This window comes from Juglans microcarpa x Juglans regia, chromosome 4D (genome assembly GCF_004785595.1).
Source record: "Juglans microcarpa x Juglans regia isolate MS1-56 chromosome 4D, Jm3101_v1.0, whole genome shotgun sequence".
Classification (NCBI taxonomy): domain Eukaryota; kingdom Viridiplantae; phylum Streptophyta; class Magnoliopsida; order Fagales; family Juglandaceae; genus Juglans; species Juglans microcarpa x Juglans regia.
In genome coordinates this window covers 6593142-6613380 of record NC_054600.1, presented here as the reverse complement: position 1 = coordinate 6613380, position 20239 = coordinate 6593142, and the positions used below count along the sequence as shown (strand labels likewise).

Below are 20239 nucleotides of genomic sequence, written 5' to 3'. Positions count from 1 at the left end.
TGACACAATTCCCTCCCACGCCCCTTTTGTTCCCTCCAACAGTACTTATCAGTTCACTCCCATTGCTCCCATATCAATTTTCCTCAATGACACATCTAATGAGCCCATTTTACTATCTAAACACATTGCACTTGTTGAAACCATTGCCTCATCACCCACCTTACCTTCAATTGGCCAATTGGAATATTTCTAACCCCTCTCTACTCCGCCGACAGAGTATTCTACCAATATAAACCCAGTGCCTGGCCTTCGTAACTAGGGGTGTTCATCCGGGTTCCAACCCGGGAACCCGGGTGTACTTGGACCAGAACCCAGATCTTGAACCTGGGCCAAAACCGGGACCGGGTTGGTCCGGGTCAGACCCGGGCCAGAACCTGGGTGAATCCGGGTCGAGTTGAACCCCTTTTTTTTTAAAAAAAAATTTTCCAAACGTTTTTTTATTATTAATTAGACTTCAAATATTTTGTCTCCATTTAGATGCATTTGTATAAGAAGTTTTTATCAAATTCTCTTATAAAATCAAACTCTAACATGAAGGGGCTTGTAAATGTAACTTTTCATGAAGTTCATATTGTCATTCTGCTACAATACAACATAAGCTTATGATCCATATGCTTTATACAGGTGCGCACACTATTGGGTTCGCTTAATGCTTTACATTCAAGTCAAGGCTCTTCAAATTTGCTGATGGTAAACCTGATCCAACACTGGATGCATCCCTCGTACAAACTTTGCAGAGCACATGCCCAGAAGATGATGATGATTCTGACACCAAATTGTCTCCCTTGGATTCAGTCACTGCAAATAAATTTGATAACATCTATTACAAAAACCTTGTGAACAATTCTGGGCTACTTCAGTCAGACCAAGCTCTTATGGGGGACAATAAAACCGCTTCAATGGTCATTAACTATAGCAAGTTCCCTTATCTTTTCTACAGGGATTTTGCAGCATCAATGGTAAAGATGGCCAGCATAGGTGTGCTTACAGGACAAAGTGGAGAGATTAGAAAAAACTGTAGAGTGGCGAACTAAAAAACCTATGTATGTGAAATACACATTGTGCAATGTAATTTTGCAAAAAAAAAATAAAAATAAGAAATAAAAAAAGAACTTACATTATGACCAATGACGGAAAGTCCACCAATCAGGTTTGCCAATGCCAAGGCGACAATGTTCACTACAATACGACATAAATATATTTGTGCTTAGAATTTTATCTTACTTGCAAAGAAATTAGTTGTAGCCTCTAGATTATGCAAGAAGAAAGCACTTACTCTAAATTTTTTTCAGCATGAACGGAAAGAGAGACTCACAGCAGCCTATGTTGAAGATGAAGCTACATAATCATCTAAAAAAATATTAAAAATGAGTTAGATAGATAATAAACCGAGATAGATAGATATTAAAAAAATATTTCAAGTTTCAAACTTACCTTCAAAATCCATCAACTATACGTATTCTTCCAACTCCTGGATGTCGACATGTAGTTCATATTCCGATGTCCAGCTATCGGTGGTTAGAGAGATTCTTTGACCATCCAACAATTTTTTTAGCTGTATCTTCTCTTTGTTATACAGCTTAATACAATCCCTTTTTAAAGTGATTCGGGATAACAAAGTAAATCGAAACTCTAAATCAGCCATGTACTCAACAAACCCTTCGTTCTCCACAAGCCTAAAAGGCAATTCACACCTAATAAAAAACTTAGTGGTTGACACCCTAAGTTTTTCTGCATCATACTTCACTAGACTTTGTGGGCTACACACTTTTCCCTCTGCATCCCTCTTAACACTAAATGACTGACTTTTTCCAACTCCTTTAAATCTAAGAGGGGAAGTTTTATATGCATTCTGGAGGTGGTGTATTATAGATGAAGTGCCATTCTTGTAGTGGTAATTGTATAGATTAGCGCAATAATTGTACTGAGCTTTTGGGTTATTATGGTCAATAGGTTGTACTTTAGTAAAGTGTTCCCAAACCACCGCTTAGTTACTAGGTGTTTTTTTATTGCTTGGGTAAAGGTGGGATGGAATGGATAGGTTGTTGTGTATATGTGGATGAAATGGTTGGAATACTCCCATGCTCCTCTACATCCATTGGAATAGATGAAGAGTCACCACCAATCCCTTAGGTTGTACCGACATTACAACTCACAGAATCTTCTTCCATCTGTTATTGAGTAATAAAAACTACCAAACACAATATAATAAATAATCAAACACTAATAATCAAATATAATAAAATATAACAGAGAGAGAGATAGAATTATATATTATATAATTCTTATTTATTACAAAGCTAAAATTCTTATTTACAATATTATATATGGAATTAGGTAAATGGTTGTTTATTATTTTACAAGTTGGTCACAATCTGCAAGCCAGGCAAATGGTTGTTTCAATCATTGTTATTTCAGTAAAAGAAAAGGAGAACACCACCCAAAAGGATAAAGGGAAAAGGAAAAAGAGAAAAAAGAAACACAAAGCATTTGGCAAATCATAATCATGACATGCAACATCCAATTGATAAGAAACTACCAACCAAGCTAAGGAATGTAAAAAAGTTGGGCAGTGGAGAAACATACATATATATATATATATACACGCACACAAGTTGTCAACATATATATATATATATATATATATATATATATATATAGACACACACACACACATTTATATATATAGGATTTTACCAAGAGATATATGGAGACGTGCTCATCACACTGAACTAATTAGCTGTGGGTGACATCGATCATGAGTATCTTTGTTGTTCAGGAATAATGATCATGTTTTGCTTAAATTTGCAGTTTTAGTTTTGAAGATCAGAAGAAGAAACATCTCTCCATTTAGGGGGAATCTTCCTAATATATGTTTAAGAAGCCAAATTAATGAGAAACGTACGTACCCGCAGTCTTAAGAAAAAAGAAAATTAACTAATAAAACATATGGAGATTCTCTTCTCCCAACAACACCAGAAAATAAATAAATATATAAATATACCAGAAAATTAAATATATATATATATATATATAAATTCATATATATAGCCTCCTCAAGCACCTTAGTGGAGATCTAAATTAGCCTTTAGTGTCAACTTTGTCTTGCAATTCATGCGCAATCCAATAGAAGCTCACTATTGGATGGTCAAGTGCATTCTCCGCTATATTCAAGGGACCAAAGTTGAACTTGTTTCAAACTCTTCACTAGAACTGTCTACCTTCTTTGAGACTGATTGGATAGACTACCCTGAAACTTGACGGTCCAACATTGGTTTATGCACATTTATTGGTAATAATTAGGGATGACAATATGTGACAAGACTCGTGAACCCAACACGAGCAAGACACGAAATTAGAGGGTTTGGTTTTAATGTTAATAGGTTTGGATCAAAACGGGTTGATCCGTTAAGACAAGATTTATAAACGGGTCAATAACGAGTCAACCTGCTTAACATGAAATCAACATGTTTTGATCCGTTTAAAATTTATTACAAAATCAAAATTTATTATTGTTAAGTTGTAATATTGGTATTTTTCAGTATGCTTATGTTTTTCTTGTTAGGATTGTAATTTTAGACCTATGCTCATATTTTCTATTGTATGGTTAGTAATATTAGTTTTATATAGGATAAAATTTGAAAAATATTGATGTATATTTTGTAAGATATTGTGGTTATTTTTAGAAATATAGATTTTAATATTTATGTGAAATTATGTTAATCAGGTCAAATGAATTATGCGTTTTAATTCAACCCATTTATATGAAAATGCGGGTTTAAATGAGTCATGTTATGTTAACATATTTCTAATTAATTATTAAACGAGTCAAAACGGATGACACGACACGACCAGTTATCTAAATGGGTTGGGTTAGGATTTGGAAGTTTGACATGTTTAGCTTAACGGTTTGGGTTTGGGTTTTGATTGACCTATATAGTTGAATGTTCATGACTTGATACGACACGAACACGACCCAAAATCACGATTTTCCACCCGTAGCAATAACTCCATTTCTTGGTGTGCAAAAATAACAGCTTACCGTATCACGATATAGTGCTGAAGTAGAAATTGTGCCATGGCCCACACTACTATTGAATTAACTTGGCTTGCCTCCCTCTTGCATGATCTCGATATTCCACTCTAGAAAATCCCACTATGTTTTGTGATAATCTTAATGCTCTCCATCTTACTTGCAATCCGGTGTTCATACACTACAATAAAAAGGATCTTTAGGGACGGAAATTTTTGTCCCAAATTATAGCCATTTCGTCTCAAAAGATTTTTTAGGACAAAAAAAATTTGTCCCGAGCTCGTTCCAACAACACTATGCCAAAAGTTATATTGGGACGAAAATCACCATTTCGTGCAAAAAAATATCTTTTGGGACGAATTTGAAGGAAACCGTTCGAACAAGAATTTCTTTTGTCACGGTTGAAATTCGTCCCAGAATATCGTTCGAACGGTTACAATTTTACATTCTAACATGATAATGTGTTTGAACGATTGCAAAATACGTTCGAACAAAAATAAATTATACACACATTCGAAAGGTATTTATTTAGATTTCCGTTCGAACATTAAAGGGTCAGATCTAACGGTATAAGCGTTCGAGTGGTATATGTTATGTTCGAACACTATGAAAATAAATGGAGTTCGAACGGTACGTGATCATTTGAACTCTACGCAATTAGAGCGTTCGAACGATAACTATTTTATTTAAAGTCAATAATAAAAAACCAAATAGACATTCATAATATTTGGAAAAATACATTAGAAACTGTTTAATACTCACAAAAGTTTTATAATAAGTGCGAACTAAATAAATAACCGTGAGACTGGTATTGTTCGTACATAAATAGATAATCCCAAAATCTGTATGCAAAAAACCATCAGTTGCTTGGAGGCCTGTATCGTTGCATAAGCTGCTACATTTAGAGTTGTATCTGTCTTCTGAACTCTTCTTGTTGTTCTTCACGTTGTTTGAGGCGCATCTTCATATCTGCTTGTTTTGCCAATTGAGCCTTTAACTCATGCTGCATTACAGTCAATTTTTCGATTCTGAAATTTGTATTCTCTAGCACTATAGAAGTCATAGATGCAAACCCGGAAGAAGAGGAAGAGGGAGAAGGCTTTACACAGTGACCCAAACCCTTCAAATATCCTGAATGTTGATCCAAGACTTGTGTAAAAATATCAATATCACTTGTTGAGAAATTTTGATCTGATGCAGATTCAGCACGTAGGGCAACCATTTTATCCTAGACATATATAAAATAAAGAATTAATATCTTCATATATATCTATATATATATATATTCTAATATAACTAATTAAAACAGGTTATAATATTTACATAATTTTCACAAGCATCAGGATGAGTCCACTCTCCATTATGATCAGTGTGCGATGCATCATATAATTTTGTCAGATCATAATTGGTTTCTTAATCTTGCTACAAGAAATATGTGTTAAGATATAAAATCATTATGATTATCCAAATAATTAACTATATCCAATAGAAAAAAATAGCAATACCAATTTCTTAGAGAGACGATGGAAAGATCTTGAGCCTGCATGATGATTAATCTTCAATTTTGATTTATTTGTTTTGTTTATAGAACTTCGCTCCTGCAAAGAAATTGAAAATATTATGAAGCGAAATGACAAATAGGACATGTAAAATAATTAAATTTAATTATACCTGACATGATGGATCCTCAAACATGTCATAGAGTTTTTCCCACTCAGAAGGTCGGACATGCTGAAAAGGATATTGGCGTGCATCTTCATTCTTCTCAAACTTATTATAATGCTCATGGCACATCACCTTATATTTGCGGAATGCATTACCCATAAGCTCTTCCACAGTCTTACACTCATCTCTCCAACCAAAATTTAATTCGAAATCAGTCTTATGGTAAATGATAACTTACTATGTCTTCTGCATCCTGGATATAGCTCAAGCTGTTAATCATTCCACAATCGTGCAAAAGTGTTATGGCCCTCATCATTTGAGCTTGATGTGTCTGTGTCACCTTCATCCATAAACATTCCCGCACCGATGTTACCTAACATTTGCTCTATATCCTCATCGTATTCATCTCCAACAACCTCTGGTAGTACATCTTCATCGATATTTTCTTCTCCATGTAGAGCCTTAAATAAAGTTAGATATGGTTCATCGTGTAATACCCAATCAGTATAACCCTTGTCAATACCTTTGACAAACAGATGCTCTCTTACCAAGTCTGTCTTATGAGAGCGCAAATTCCTACATTCTCTGCATGGGTATCTAATACGCCCATCACTATCGCATGTACCCAATGCAAACTCCAAGAATTTCTTAATATGTTCAGCATATACTTTGTAATTCTGACTCAATCAATCGCTAACTTTCATCCAACTTTTATCCATGCCGACTATCTTTATTACAAATAATCACGTGTGCATCAGCAAGTAAGCATGTATCATGTATCAATCAAGGAGTATGCCACATTTCACAAGGTAATTGGTCCTATCCCGTTCAGGATTGTAAGATCATAGTCGCCAACCTATGATCTATTATTTGTCACGTCCAACAAAATTTCGGCAGCATCTTCTCATAGTTATCCAAATATGTTCGTTTGGTTGTGTGCACTTATAATTAACACGTCGTTGCACCATCACCAAAACTGCATATCTGGAGAACAAGAGATGAATATACCAAAATCATAATGTTGGACGACAACAAATATAGTTCGATAGTTTACGAGAATGATCTTAGAATCCAAAACTGTCCATTCTGGACAATTCAAGAGTTATCAATCAAGCATTCATCCGAATTGATAACTCTCGAACTGGTCTAAGGTTTATTCGCATAATCAAACAATGCAAGATATGCTAACATATGTCAAACAATAACAACATATTATTTATACAACAATACAACAAAAACATAATTATTAGGTATTATTTAAAGATTTAGTAGTATTTTAACTTAAATACTTCATTTTATTAATTTAGTATTAAGTATTTAAATATTATTAAATCTTAACTATTTGTATTTTAATTTAAAGATTAACTAGCATTTTAATTTAAATACTTCATTTTATTCATTTAGAATTAACTATTTAAGTGTTATTAAATTCTAACTATTTGTATTTTAATTTAAAGATTTAGTAGTATTTTAATTCAAATACTTCATTTTATTAATTTAGAATTAAGTATTTAAGTATTATTAAATTTAACTATTTGTGTTTTTAATTTAAAGATTTAGGAGTATTTTAATTTAAATACTTCATTTTATTAATTTAGTATTAAGTATTTAAGTATTATTAAATCTTAACTATTTGTATTTTAATTTAAATATTAACAGTACTTTAATTTAAATACTTCGTTTTATTCATTTAGAATTAACTATTTAAGTGTTATTAAATTCTAACTATTTTAATTTTAATTTAAAGATTTAGAAGTATTTTAATTTAAAGATTCAGTAGTATTTTAATTTAAATACTTCTTTTTATTAATTTAGAATTAACTATTTAAGTATTATTAAATCCTAATTATTTGTATTTTAATTTAAAATTTAGTAGTATTTTAAATTAAATACTTAATTTAATTCATTTAGAATTAACTATTTAAGTGTTATTAAATCCTAACTATTTTTGAATAATCATTATTGACAACTTTCCTTATATATTTGTATTCTAATTGTAAATACATTGATGTATAGTTTCCATTCAAACGGTTATAAACTATGTTCGAACAAAACATACCCGTTCGAATAGTAAGCATAAACCGTTCGAACGGGTTCATTTCAGATTTTAGTTGTTTTCAACAACAGAAAATCCCATTAATCATGAACTCACAGTAACACAAACAACAATTTCAAGAGCATACAATATTAAGAGTATGCAAAATATCATATTCAAACCAAAATGATAATATAAAAAGTATACCTGGATTTTTGGAGATGAAAAGGCAAGGAGATTATATTATATGTCCTGTACCCAGTGCGAATGAGCTCTCCAAAAAAATGTAATCCGTGAATAATTGAGTGAGATGAAAACTCTTTTGAGTTTGGGGGCTAGATTGAGGAAGAATGGCTCTAGTTCGCGAAGGGGCTGATCTGTTTCGTAAGAGTGTGAGAGTGGCGCGCGGGAGGAGAACGAGACTGTGAGGTTCTGTCGTGTATTTGCAGAACATTTCCTGTTCGAATGGTTAGTAAATAACCGTTCGAACGTGAAACTATGAAGCGGAAAAAAAATTTCCTCCTAACTTTTCACGTTCGAACGTATAAATATAATGTTCGAATGGTAATGGATACATTCTCGCTCGAATATTAACCATCCATTCGAACTCTTATAATTAACAGTTCAAACGGTTTGGTAAATGTTTAATAAATTTTTTTTACACTATACCTTCAAATAAAAGAACAATATTAATATATATAGACATATTAGATGATAGTATAGTTTAGTAACATAGTAATATCATATTATAATATATAATCGAGCATATTATATATTATATTATAGTACTAGCATAGATAGTGTTATCTAATTAGACCATAACTAAAATATAATATGTTAATATATTAGATTATAGATAACATATATATAGTATAATATATGGTGTCATCTAATTATACTATAACTAAAATATATTATGTTAATATATTAGACTATAGATAACATATATATAGTATCATATATAGTGTCATCTAATTAGACTATAACTAAAATATATTATGTTAATATATTAGACTATAGATAACATATATATATATATATAGTATCGTATATATTGTTATCTATAGTACTAGTATAGATAGTGTCATCTAATTAGACCATAACTAAAATATAATATGTTAATATATTAGACTATAGATAACATATATATACTAGCATATATAGTGTCATCTAATTAGACTATAACTAAAATATATTATGTTAATATATTAGACTATATATAACATATATATAGTATCATATATAGTGTCATCTATAGTACTAGCATAGATAGTGTCATCTAATTAGATCATAACTAAAATACATTATGTTAATATATTAGACTATAGATAACATATATATATAGTATCGTATATAGTGTCATCTATAGTACTAGCATAGATAGTGTCATCGAATTAGACCATAACTAAAATATAATAGTATCATATATAGTGTTATCTAATTAGACTATAACTACAATATATTATGTTAATATTTTAGACTATATATAACATATATATAGTATCATATATAGTGTCATCTAATTAGACTATAACTAAAATATAATATGTTAATATAGTAGACTATAGATAACATATATATAATATCATATATAATGTCATCTAATTAGATTATAACTAAAATATAATATGTTAATATATTAGTATAGTATTTAAATATATTGAAGTAAACCGTTCGAACATATTTAACCGTTCGAACGGTATTACATATATAAGTTGTCGCGGACGGTCATTTTTACGGACGCCGAACTACTAACGAAACGTTGTTTTCTCCAACATAACCGTCCATCTCCGCCATTTAAAGCCGCCGTCGCCACCGCGAACAGTACCCAGTCGAAGCCTCTTCCTCTAAGCACCGGTATGCTATTTTTCTAACTATTTTACCATTTAAATTTAAGTTTTTGATGGATTATTTGTTTAAATTAGGATAAAACAATTTATCCATCAATACTTATCGTAAATTTACTTAAAACCATTATAGGAAGGTTTATTTAAGTCTCTTTGTATTAGTTTGTTGAAGTCATTGATGGAATCGAAGGATTCCATAAATTTCAATGGCTGAGTTGACTCAGCGTAGTCACTGAGTTCCATTTGCATACCGTTCGAACGCTGGGTAGGGCGTTCAAACGGCACAAGTTTTTTAATTAACTGTTCGGACGTTGTTTTAGACGTTTGAACAATTTCCATTCGACCGTTATTTTATTCGTTCGAACTATACAAGGAAACAGGATTGCATACCGTTCGAACACTATTTTAGGCGTTCAGACGGTTTAATTAAATATAGTAATATTAGTGAATCGATATTTTTATTCCATATTGTAGTTCTATTAAATCTTAACGAGAATATATATCATATTATAATTAAATTAATATAGAAATTTATCACATTTTGTTAAATATTTAATTTCTATTAATATTAATCTAATTAATATTAAATAATGTGATATTATTTTTATAAAATTCTGTTGTTCACAATGTCTCACTTTATTTTGCTTACTATTCTTATGCAATTTAGTGATTAGTTATTTATTATATTTTTATCATTAATGTTTTATTGATAAACTCTTTAATTGTAAATTTTAGGTTGATTAAAATGTCTTCTTCTAGGGCAGGACGTAAGCGACGCAATCTAGCTGAGACTAGTATTAGTCCAGGCAGGGAGAGGACTATTTCACTAGAGTGACAAGTGAAGTTTTTTGATTTCCAGAGTCTTGTCTGGGAGGGTCATTCCCTACCATCGGTCTTCAGCGATCGTGGTTGGGGACCTATCTTAGATGAGCGGGAGGAATCATGGGAGAGCATCTGCTATATTGACATTGTTTCTGAGTTCTATAGAGAACTCAGTGGTGCCAGCCCAGATGACGGAGGGGCATACAGGATCTCTGTCCGAGAAGTTCTAGTTGTATTTTCACGGGATGGACTCGCTGAGCATCTCGGTATTCCTAGGCTACTAGATGCATATCCGAACGTGGTGCCTAGAGAGTCTGATCCTTCAGTTGAGGCGGAGACAGTTGAGGAGGAGGCATCAATTTATACAGATGAGGTCGATACCCTTACTGATCATGAGGTGAGGGATTTGGTTGTTGGTCCATATGCTCCCCCGTATGACGGGACGAAGAGCATCAAGCAGACATATCTATCTTCTTTCTTCAAGATCTTGATTTGATAATTGCCAATAATATTGACCCTCAACAGCACAAGATAGAGGTTGACATTGATCGGACGAAATTTATGATACGGGTCACCCGTGGTATTCCTATCGACCTGGTGGGGTATATATTCGATAGGATTTTATCAGAGTCTCGGTACATTTCGATGGATTTACTGCCATTCAGGACCCTGATCACCCGATTTCTGCTATTTGCCGGTGTCGTGCCTGATGTTGCCGAGAGTAAACGGGAGCCGATGAGACCGATCAATAGCACCACCCTCTCACGCAGCACGGGACACTCGAGACTGTGTCTTCGTGGACATGTTCCAGACCCGGTTGATCCTCAGAGAGATGCACAACCGAGAGATCATGGAGTATCGGCCGCGGGGATATCCAGACAGACTGAGGCATCAGTACACAGTGCTACTCGTGTGGACATGGCTGAGATCGTGCGTGCAGCGATCAGCGGACAGCAACGTTGATCGATGCAGTGCGTATGGAGGTCCGTTCTGCTGTATCTGAGTTTCATACAGAGATTACTGGTACAATCTCTTAGTTACGTACGAAGCTTGATGCCATGTCTGCGACTTAGGTCACCATCAGTACTCTACTGACACAGATAGAGGAACGCTTAGCTGCAGTTGAGGAAGTGTGCAAAGAGTTGGGGTCTTAGTACTTTCTATCTTTTATTTATTTATCTATTTTTATTTTTAGAATGGACAATATTTAGTGTTTTGTAAATTTAGTATTTAATTATGAATTAGTATTATTTTTTATTTTGTAAACTAATTATTGATTGATATTATTCCTATTATTTAATTAATAAATTTCTTATAATTAATAGTTAATATAAATATAATTCTCTAAATAAAAACATATGATCACCGTTCGAACCATACAAATAACGTTCGAACAGTTCTGATTCATCATTCGAACGGTTAAATTTTATGTTCGAACGTAGAGTAGTTTCCCGCTATAATAATTATACTTAATGCGCTAAAATGTATGTTTGAACAGTGCTGATTAATCATTCGAAAGGTAACAATTTTACGTTCGAACGGTATAACAATTTCCCGCTATAATAATATTACTTAACGCGCCAAAATGTACGTTCGAACGGTTAAATCTAACTGTCCGAACGTTAAAATATTACATTCGAACGGTTTCATTATTAGGGACAAAATATTTCGACTCTTTATACCGTTCGAATGGTTTTTTTCTTCCGTCATTTTTTTGGGACGAAATCTGAAATTTGCCCCAAAATCTCACTTTTTGGGATGATTTTCATTTCGTTCCAAAACAAAATCTTCCCAAAAAGTCTTTTTTGTTGTAGTGATTCCTTGTAGCAAACACATTGAGCTTGGTTATCACTATGTATGAAAATGTGTGGCACTTGGACTCCTTCCAACTCAATATACTCCTTCTACACAACTAACTAATATTTTCACAAAACCACAATCTTGGTTTACTATTGCTCAATTACAACCCAAAATTGAAAACAAACTTGGGAATAGCTCTAGTCACCCTTCCAATGGTATAAAGTCTCCAAATCAAGAACAAGGATATCTTCCAAAGGTACAAAGCTCCCAAAGCAGATAGATCACCAGCTTTACAACGACACAAAATTTCCCTGAACATTACATGACCCTTTGATTATGAGATCTCCTACAAGTCTTCCTTTTGTTGTTTTGAGTATACCCCCAACTACTCCTAATTGTATAAACAAGCCATTTGTAAAGATATCGAGTTAAGGCCAGGAGAGAATCATCGAATAGGATACAATCTGCTTCTAATTTCTTCAGCATCTGTACTACTTCTATTCATTCACAAAGGCGTCATTATCAGGGGCGAAACTATGTGGAGGCCAAGGGCCAAGGTCCCCTTAAGATTTTGAAGGAAAATTCCTTTGGAGTGTAAAATAAGCCGAGAAGTGCGATAGTAAATTAAAAATTGTCCCAACTCAAATCGGTTGCCTTATGTGTGTATTGGTATAACCCCAAAGTTCTAATAATAAAAAGTAATCGACCTGACATGTGGGCCCCAATTTTAAATGGTGGGTAGTTTAAAAGTAGAACAAGATGTAGGGCTGAGCTCGAAAATCTAACTTCGAATCCGACTTCGCTCTAACTATGCTTTGATTCCGATAAGATAGAGTCAGAGTCAGTTTTTTTTTTTTTTAATTTTTCAGTTGGAGTTAGGGTGTCACTGGACCGACTCCGACTCCGACTCCGACTCCGATCCGATCCGATCCTACTCCGACATTATGCTCCAACTTTGACTCCGACTTTGTCCTCCAACTCTGATATTATACATATGTTATAAAAATATATATTTATCTTTAATTTATTATATATACTAGTATAGTTATGTAGCTATATAACTATAACTTATATAGTTAAACTCAATAATATACTAGTATGAGCTAATTATTATAAAATAATATATTTATAATATAATATAAATAGACTAATGAAAGTTTAGTATATGTAAAATTACTACCATGCATAATCAAGTATAGAAATAAATTAAATTCTAGTATTTAAATAAGTCTAGTATAATAAATTAATAACACATATATTAATTTACTAAAGTATAATAACATGTAATTAGACACTAGACAAGTCAAAATCGGAATTAGAACCTACACAAGTTGGAATCAGAGTCGGAGTTCAGATTTGAACTCACTACAATATATGACAAACGTTTCTCTCTGATTATTTTCAATTTAATTCTATCAACTAAATAATTGATTTTAAGGTGTTGTTTGAATAGTGAATTGAGGAAATAAGATACGATGAAACGTTTTTACTATCCAAATGGGGCCTAAAATGATCAAAGTAGGTACTAAAATAATATGAAAATTTAATTTTAACGAGCCTAAGAAATATAATAAACTGAAGGTAAATAAATAAATATATATATATATATATATTAAAAAAGACATGTCGGAAAAAGGCAACCGGTGAAAATACTAAATACTCACTATATAAATTTTTTTAAATACTCAATTATGTTAAAATTTTTCTTACATAACGTTGACATGTAATTATGTTTACAATGAATTTTTTACCCAGAAGCTCTACACAAAATACTGATATGAGTCATTTAATTATTATTTTTTATTTTTAATAAGTGTGTGACGTACGACTACTAACTATAATTTTTTATTCATAATTAAGCCTGATTATGAGATTCATAGTATTTCTCATTATTTTGAGTCTTTGACACTCTTAAATAATATATTGAGTGAATAAAAAATAAACTTAAAAAAAAAAAATTTTCCAACTTTTATTTTCTGGATATTCTCCAAATAATTGTCCATCACAACTGTTCACCATCAACTTTATGAGCTAGCCGGGCCGGCTATTCCATAAAATGAGTTAGGCGGTTGCCCAAGGTCTCGTAATAAATGAAACCCAAAAAATACTAAGAGTTAATCATTAAAAAAAAAAAATCTAAACTAAACAATATTAACCTTGAAAATTACAAAAAACCAATTCTTAACTCTATGGTCAAAAAAAAAAAAAAAAAAGAAGACGTTAACAAGCTTTACATAGACTCTACAACTCACTTAGAAAAGTTAAAAGTCACAAGAAAATCTCAAAAAAGACGTTCCAATCTATCTGTGAAAAAAATTTTAGAACATCTCAAGAACTCTCATTTTATAGTTGAAATTTACAAATCTTATTTCATCTCTCTTGTATTCTAGACTCTAGTTGACAGTCTCTAATCTAGCTCTCTTGCATCCATCTTGCTCGTATTTGACATTGGCAACCTCTCCCATCACTACATCGCACTTATAGATGTTGAGCAGCATCTCTGTTGTGCTATGGCGACGAATGTAAAGGTAAAGCTGAAAAATTTGTGTTACATATAGTAAAATTTTGTGGCAATAAAATAGCCATGTGACTTATCTTCTAGTCTCTAGACTTCAACCGATCACAGCGGCCAAATGTTTCACAATTGAATTCACATGGCCCATGGGTCACGTATTCCTTGACTTTTTTTTGTCAAATTTTGTTTTTTTTTTCAACTTATATAATTTATAATTTATTTATTAATTTCGAATATTAATATTAATATATTTTATTTTATTATGCAGATTAATAATTTTATATAAAAGTGGTGCTCATTTGTTATATAAAAGTGAAGCCTATTTGTTAAACCAGGTTCTATTGTTTATGTTAATATTTATTTTATTCTGGAATATTCATAAGCATAGAAAGAATATTCTAGCCATGTTATCAATTGAGAATGAAATATTAGAACTTGAATATAAAAGTTTATTAGCAATTTTGCATTTCATAAAACGATAAATGCAGCTCCAGCATTTGATAACACGACCCTACTTAAACTATTAATCCCACAGATATCCACTATAGATGGAAACAATATCAACAGTTGACACAATTGCCTTGGGAATTCCAATTGGAAGAAGCCTCAAGGCAATTGATATAAGAGACGTCCCTCCACTTCCTCCAATACCAACGGCTCCAGCAACAACATGATCCTCATGAGCTTTCTCAAGGAAATGTTCAAGTGCTTTACTCATTATGGCAATAGCTTCACCTCCGTCATCCGGAAGCACTGTTGGGGCTTCAGAATAGCAACAGAGAACACCCTTTCTCGACACATACATAAAATCCCACGAACTGAGTCTCCTTTGACTGCAAGAAACATCTACAATTGCCAGTACTTGTACCTGTCATTAACATGAACATTTAACAAATAAAATCTAATTCGTTTATTCCAACAAAAACTATAGTTAAATATCCTAGATCTCAACTTGAACCATGTTGTTAGAGTACTGAAAAACTAGAAATGATGCGCTAACAACTGAAGTTCCCACTTAGAAACTATTGAGTTCTTTTAAACATCTATGGTTTAGGTTGAGTTCCCACTTTATCTACTAGATCTCATTTCCTTCAGTATTTTTTCAAATATAAACCATTAAAATTAGCAAATCTGTAATAACAATCGCAATACAATCTGAACTCATTAAACTCATGAACCAAAAACAATTACAATCAGACTTATGCTCGGCAAAGTGCGACTTTTTGAACCCCATTTAGTGAATGAAACTCGACCCAAACCACTATTCTGGTGGTAATTTCCCCCAATGACTTCATGTACCAACAAAATAAAGTGAATGGTATGACGAAAACTGAGACACCCTTCTTATAAGATCCCTACAATGTACTAGACATTGAAAATGAGAATATGTAGTGAACCTTCACTTCTTGATAGGTATACAAAGTTTTGTGATTTAGACTCGGACGTTCATTTACTGCACATATTTGAATTTGATCTCCAACTTATAGGTTTTTATACATACCAATTATGGCGATATTACATTGACAACTTCTAGACTAAATCAACCAAATACATAACCAATCTCGAAGCTATTTCTTTCTGAATCCATTATTGATTAGCATTAGCCAGAAAATGTTTCGAAACAATTTACAGAATGAAGCTCTGTATCGCAATTCTATTTTGCATAGAAACTAGCATTTTTCTTACTGAGGTTAGACAATTACAAATAAACAAATCATCGGCTAAAGGTCCCAAGGAAGTGATTAATCTACCTTTGAACTGGCTGGAAATAAGTAGGGGATAATAATATTCTGAAGACAAATTATTTCATTCAAGATCCCACAGTACATAAAAAGATATAGCTAGGCCTGATTATGATCTGGAGCATAATTAGAAAAGCTGAGAAATACAACGTACATATTATTACTTATTTGGTCCAGAAACTGGCTGGAGCATTATTAGAAAAGCTGAGAAGGCCAAATTATTACTTATTTGGTCCAGAAAAGGCCATATATATGTAAACACCCAGATAACGATTATCCTTTTTTTGTCAGAGAAATAGTCACATTCATGATGCTGCTGCTCTCTTTGGAAATGCTTCCAGCAAGAATTTCTTTGTACTTGCGGAAACCTCCTCTATGATTGCATCTCCAAAATGACTAACAAGAAAAGGTTCGGCCACAGCTCTTACGCACATTGCACTATCGGCAAGTGCCTCAGACAAGTTGCGTTCACCAAACATAGTACTCCATTTGAGTTCAGTAAACTCCAAGCGATCAATAGAGAAAGAATTCTCCATCAAAACTACAGATTTCACCTCTGACGCAGATGGCGCATAGTGAGGTAGGTTGAAGGAGTCTAGTTTTTCTTCTCCAATAAGTCCCTATATATATCATATAAAGATGAACAACATATGTTTTATCCATCGTTGAGTAATGCTAGGTAAAAAAATTCAAATATACAAGTCTCATACAAGTATTTTCTAAAAAAATAGATTCCGCTAATAAATAATAGTTTTTTTTTTTTTTTACACTTCTTTTAGGTGGAGTCTACTTTTTTACAATGACTTATATATGACTTGTCTATTTTAATCTTGTACAACTCATTTCGCATATACAATTGAGATGATTGCACACCTTATCGACCATGTCACTGAGTGCGATAGCTAAAACCTCCCAAATGTAACAACACTCTTTGTTGGATGGATCCTCGCTTTTTCTCCCCATAAACGTTAAAACCATTCGCCCACCTACCACCAACTCCTCTGCACGAGACTTCAAAAACATTGAGAAATCTTTTTGAAACTGCGCATAGTAAGCCTTTGCCACATTTGGAGGGCTTGTGCTTGAGATGTAAATGCTCATTTTGTTATTCTCCAAGTGTTCAGGAACCTAATTATGAACAGAAACAATAGTATTCATTATGTATTTCGCAGTTTTAAGTATGCCTATTAGAAACAATGGTATTGAGTACGTACTCCAATCCACATATTCAAATTATTAGAAACTTTTTATCTAGAATAAAGAAATTATGGGGGGAGCTCAAAGGGCAAGCTGAGGCTTGATGTAGATCGTGACTGGGGTAGGTCGAGAGTACTTGGAGACTCTACTTACACAAAAATCCTTAATTCAGCACCGTATCCAAGGTTTGAAACTCTACTTACACAACATGTAGGGCTGTAATCGAGACAAGCCGAGCTCGGCAAGCCAAAGCTAAGTCAGTCTTTGGCTTGTCGGGCTCGGCTCGACTCAAAATACTTAAACTCGAGATTTTTTTTTTATTCTTTAATCTTGCTCGATTTGATCAGTTAAACTCTCAACTCGAGCTCATCCCACAAACGAGTTCGACTCGAACCGAGCTCAAGCTTGAGCTTAAGCTCGAATTGTTTATTTTTTTGTTTTTTGAATAAAATTTAATAATTAATAAATTAAATAAATAAAAAAATAAAGATCTAATATTGAATTTATACAACTAACAAGTAGAACCTTTATTGAATTATAAAATTTTAAAAAATTTATAAGTAATTAATATCTAACTAATTGATATTTATCGAAAATAACAATATATATTATATACCTATATATATTATTAATACATACACTTAATATGGAAGCATATACCTATTTCATATATGATTCCCACATACTAGTATATAAAATGATTAAATTGTATCGACTAATTATTATACAAATTATAAAATATACCTATGAAGTATACTCATTATATAGACATAAGTAATTAGATTACATATTATATATTTAATTATAAAAGTGGTATACTTATATTATTAGCTAATACATACATATATATATGTACGTATATATACATAGATGTGTGTATATATTTATCAATATATGAATGAGTTTTAATCTAGTCGACTCGAGCATAAATGAGTGGGCCTTAATGAGCCTTAGTCGAGTCGAGTCGAGTTGAGTTTTGTTCGGTATGTATGATTTACAAATCAAACAGGTATCTGCTTTCACAAACGAGTTTTTTTTTTTCACGAGTCGAGTTCGATTTGAGTTTAACCGAGCGAGTACCAAGCGGACTATCGAACATACTGGTTCATTTACAACCCTAACTGCATGCAATCCCATTAGGTCAAGAGTTAGAAAGTACTCCACTTTGTCCACTTGTATCCCTAGTTGGCTTAGGAACTAATTTTCAGTGACATGTTTGTTTATTTTCCTTAAAATCAATACTCTTGTTTAGTCATTTCTTTTTGAAAATATTTTAGCTCATAGTGATCAACATATATAATGCAAACATCACATTCATATTTACATTCTATATTTTTGCTTGACAAAAAAAGTTACCTGAGATAACCAATGGAGGCTATAAGAAGAAAAGGTAAAATGGAGACTCTTTTTGAGAAAAAGCCTGCCATAAAAGGAACCTGGAACTCCCGAGATGAAACATGGACCAGCATCCACCCCCAGTTGAGAACTGAAGTTTTTATGGAAGCTTGGCAATAAGTTGAATATGACATTAAAGTCATTTTCCGGAAGGTCATTCAAGAACACTTGGTATTCAGTTGATGGCTGGTCCTGTTGTCGGCGAAGCTTTTCCATTACCTTGATAAGTTCAGAAACTGCGAACAAAGTATTAGGTCCAGAAGAACAACCCAAGTCTGCAATCACTAGGCTTCTTGGTGAAGTGTTGTAGTAGAGATTGGTTATAGCTTCCTTTATGATGGGCATCGTCATAGATATCACCTTCAGCTGTCGAAAATCCAAAAAAAGAATTTCGATGAGTTAATCAACAAGCATAATGCCCATAAGTTGGCCAGTAGATAACTAATTCTCATCAATCAATTATTTTGACAATGAAATGAAAAACATATTTTGAATTAGTAGTATACAAATACATATGCATGATGCGCGTGTTCGCATACACACTCATGCATATAGGAAATGGTGTGTGTGGATGCCTCATGTTTGTGTATTGGGAGGGATAGCTAGGTTCACCTGAACTTTGGAGTTCTTTGCATAACTTGTTTCTCCCATTCCTGTATTCATGATTTCCATCTCTCCTACTCTCTCTTTTTGTGATTTGGTAGCTGAGTGAGTTTGTGCTTATTGTGTTGGCGTAGAGGTACCCTATTTATAGTGGTAGATATGACAGCCACTCTCTCCAGAAATAGTATAATCTTTGTTTTACTGATCATAAGGCTCGTGAAACACATGTGATACTACATGTCAGGATTATCACGTGTCACTTACATTGCCAACAAGGCTTATATATCAACCATTTAATATTCTAGTTGCATGCCCATCTTTGCTCACATTGAAAAGGAGATATAATTGAAAGAAGCTTTGGCCAAAATACAAAGTCAGCAATTTAATTAGGTTTATATAAGAAAATTTTTTAGAGTACTGTGCACGTATTCGAGATTTACTCTGTTGAGATGAATCCAAAAGATCATGCCTTGAAGAGGTTCCCGACCTTCAAAAATAAAAAAATAAAAGGTTTTGGCCAAAACGGCATTCGAGCAAATTCTTCAAATCCAATCGATCAATTAATTTGCCAAGACTAAGAGACGT

At 32.8% G+C, this 20239-nt stretch overlaps 1 pseudogene; it reads right to left on the bottom strand.

Annotated features, from left to right (window-relative positions):
- Nucleotides 1–16498: 16498 nt before the first annotated feature.
- Nucleotides 16499–19742, bottom strand: LOC121259153 (annotated as a pseudogene).
- Between the last annotated feature and the right edge of the window lie 497 nt (nucleotides 19743–20239).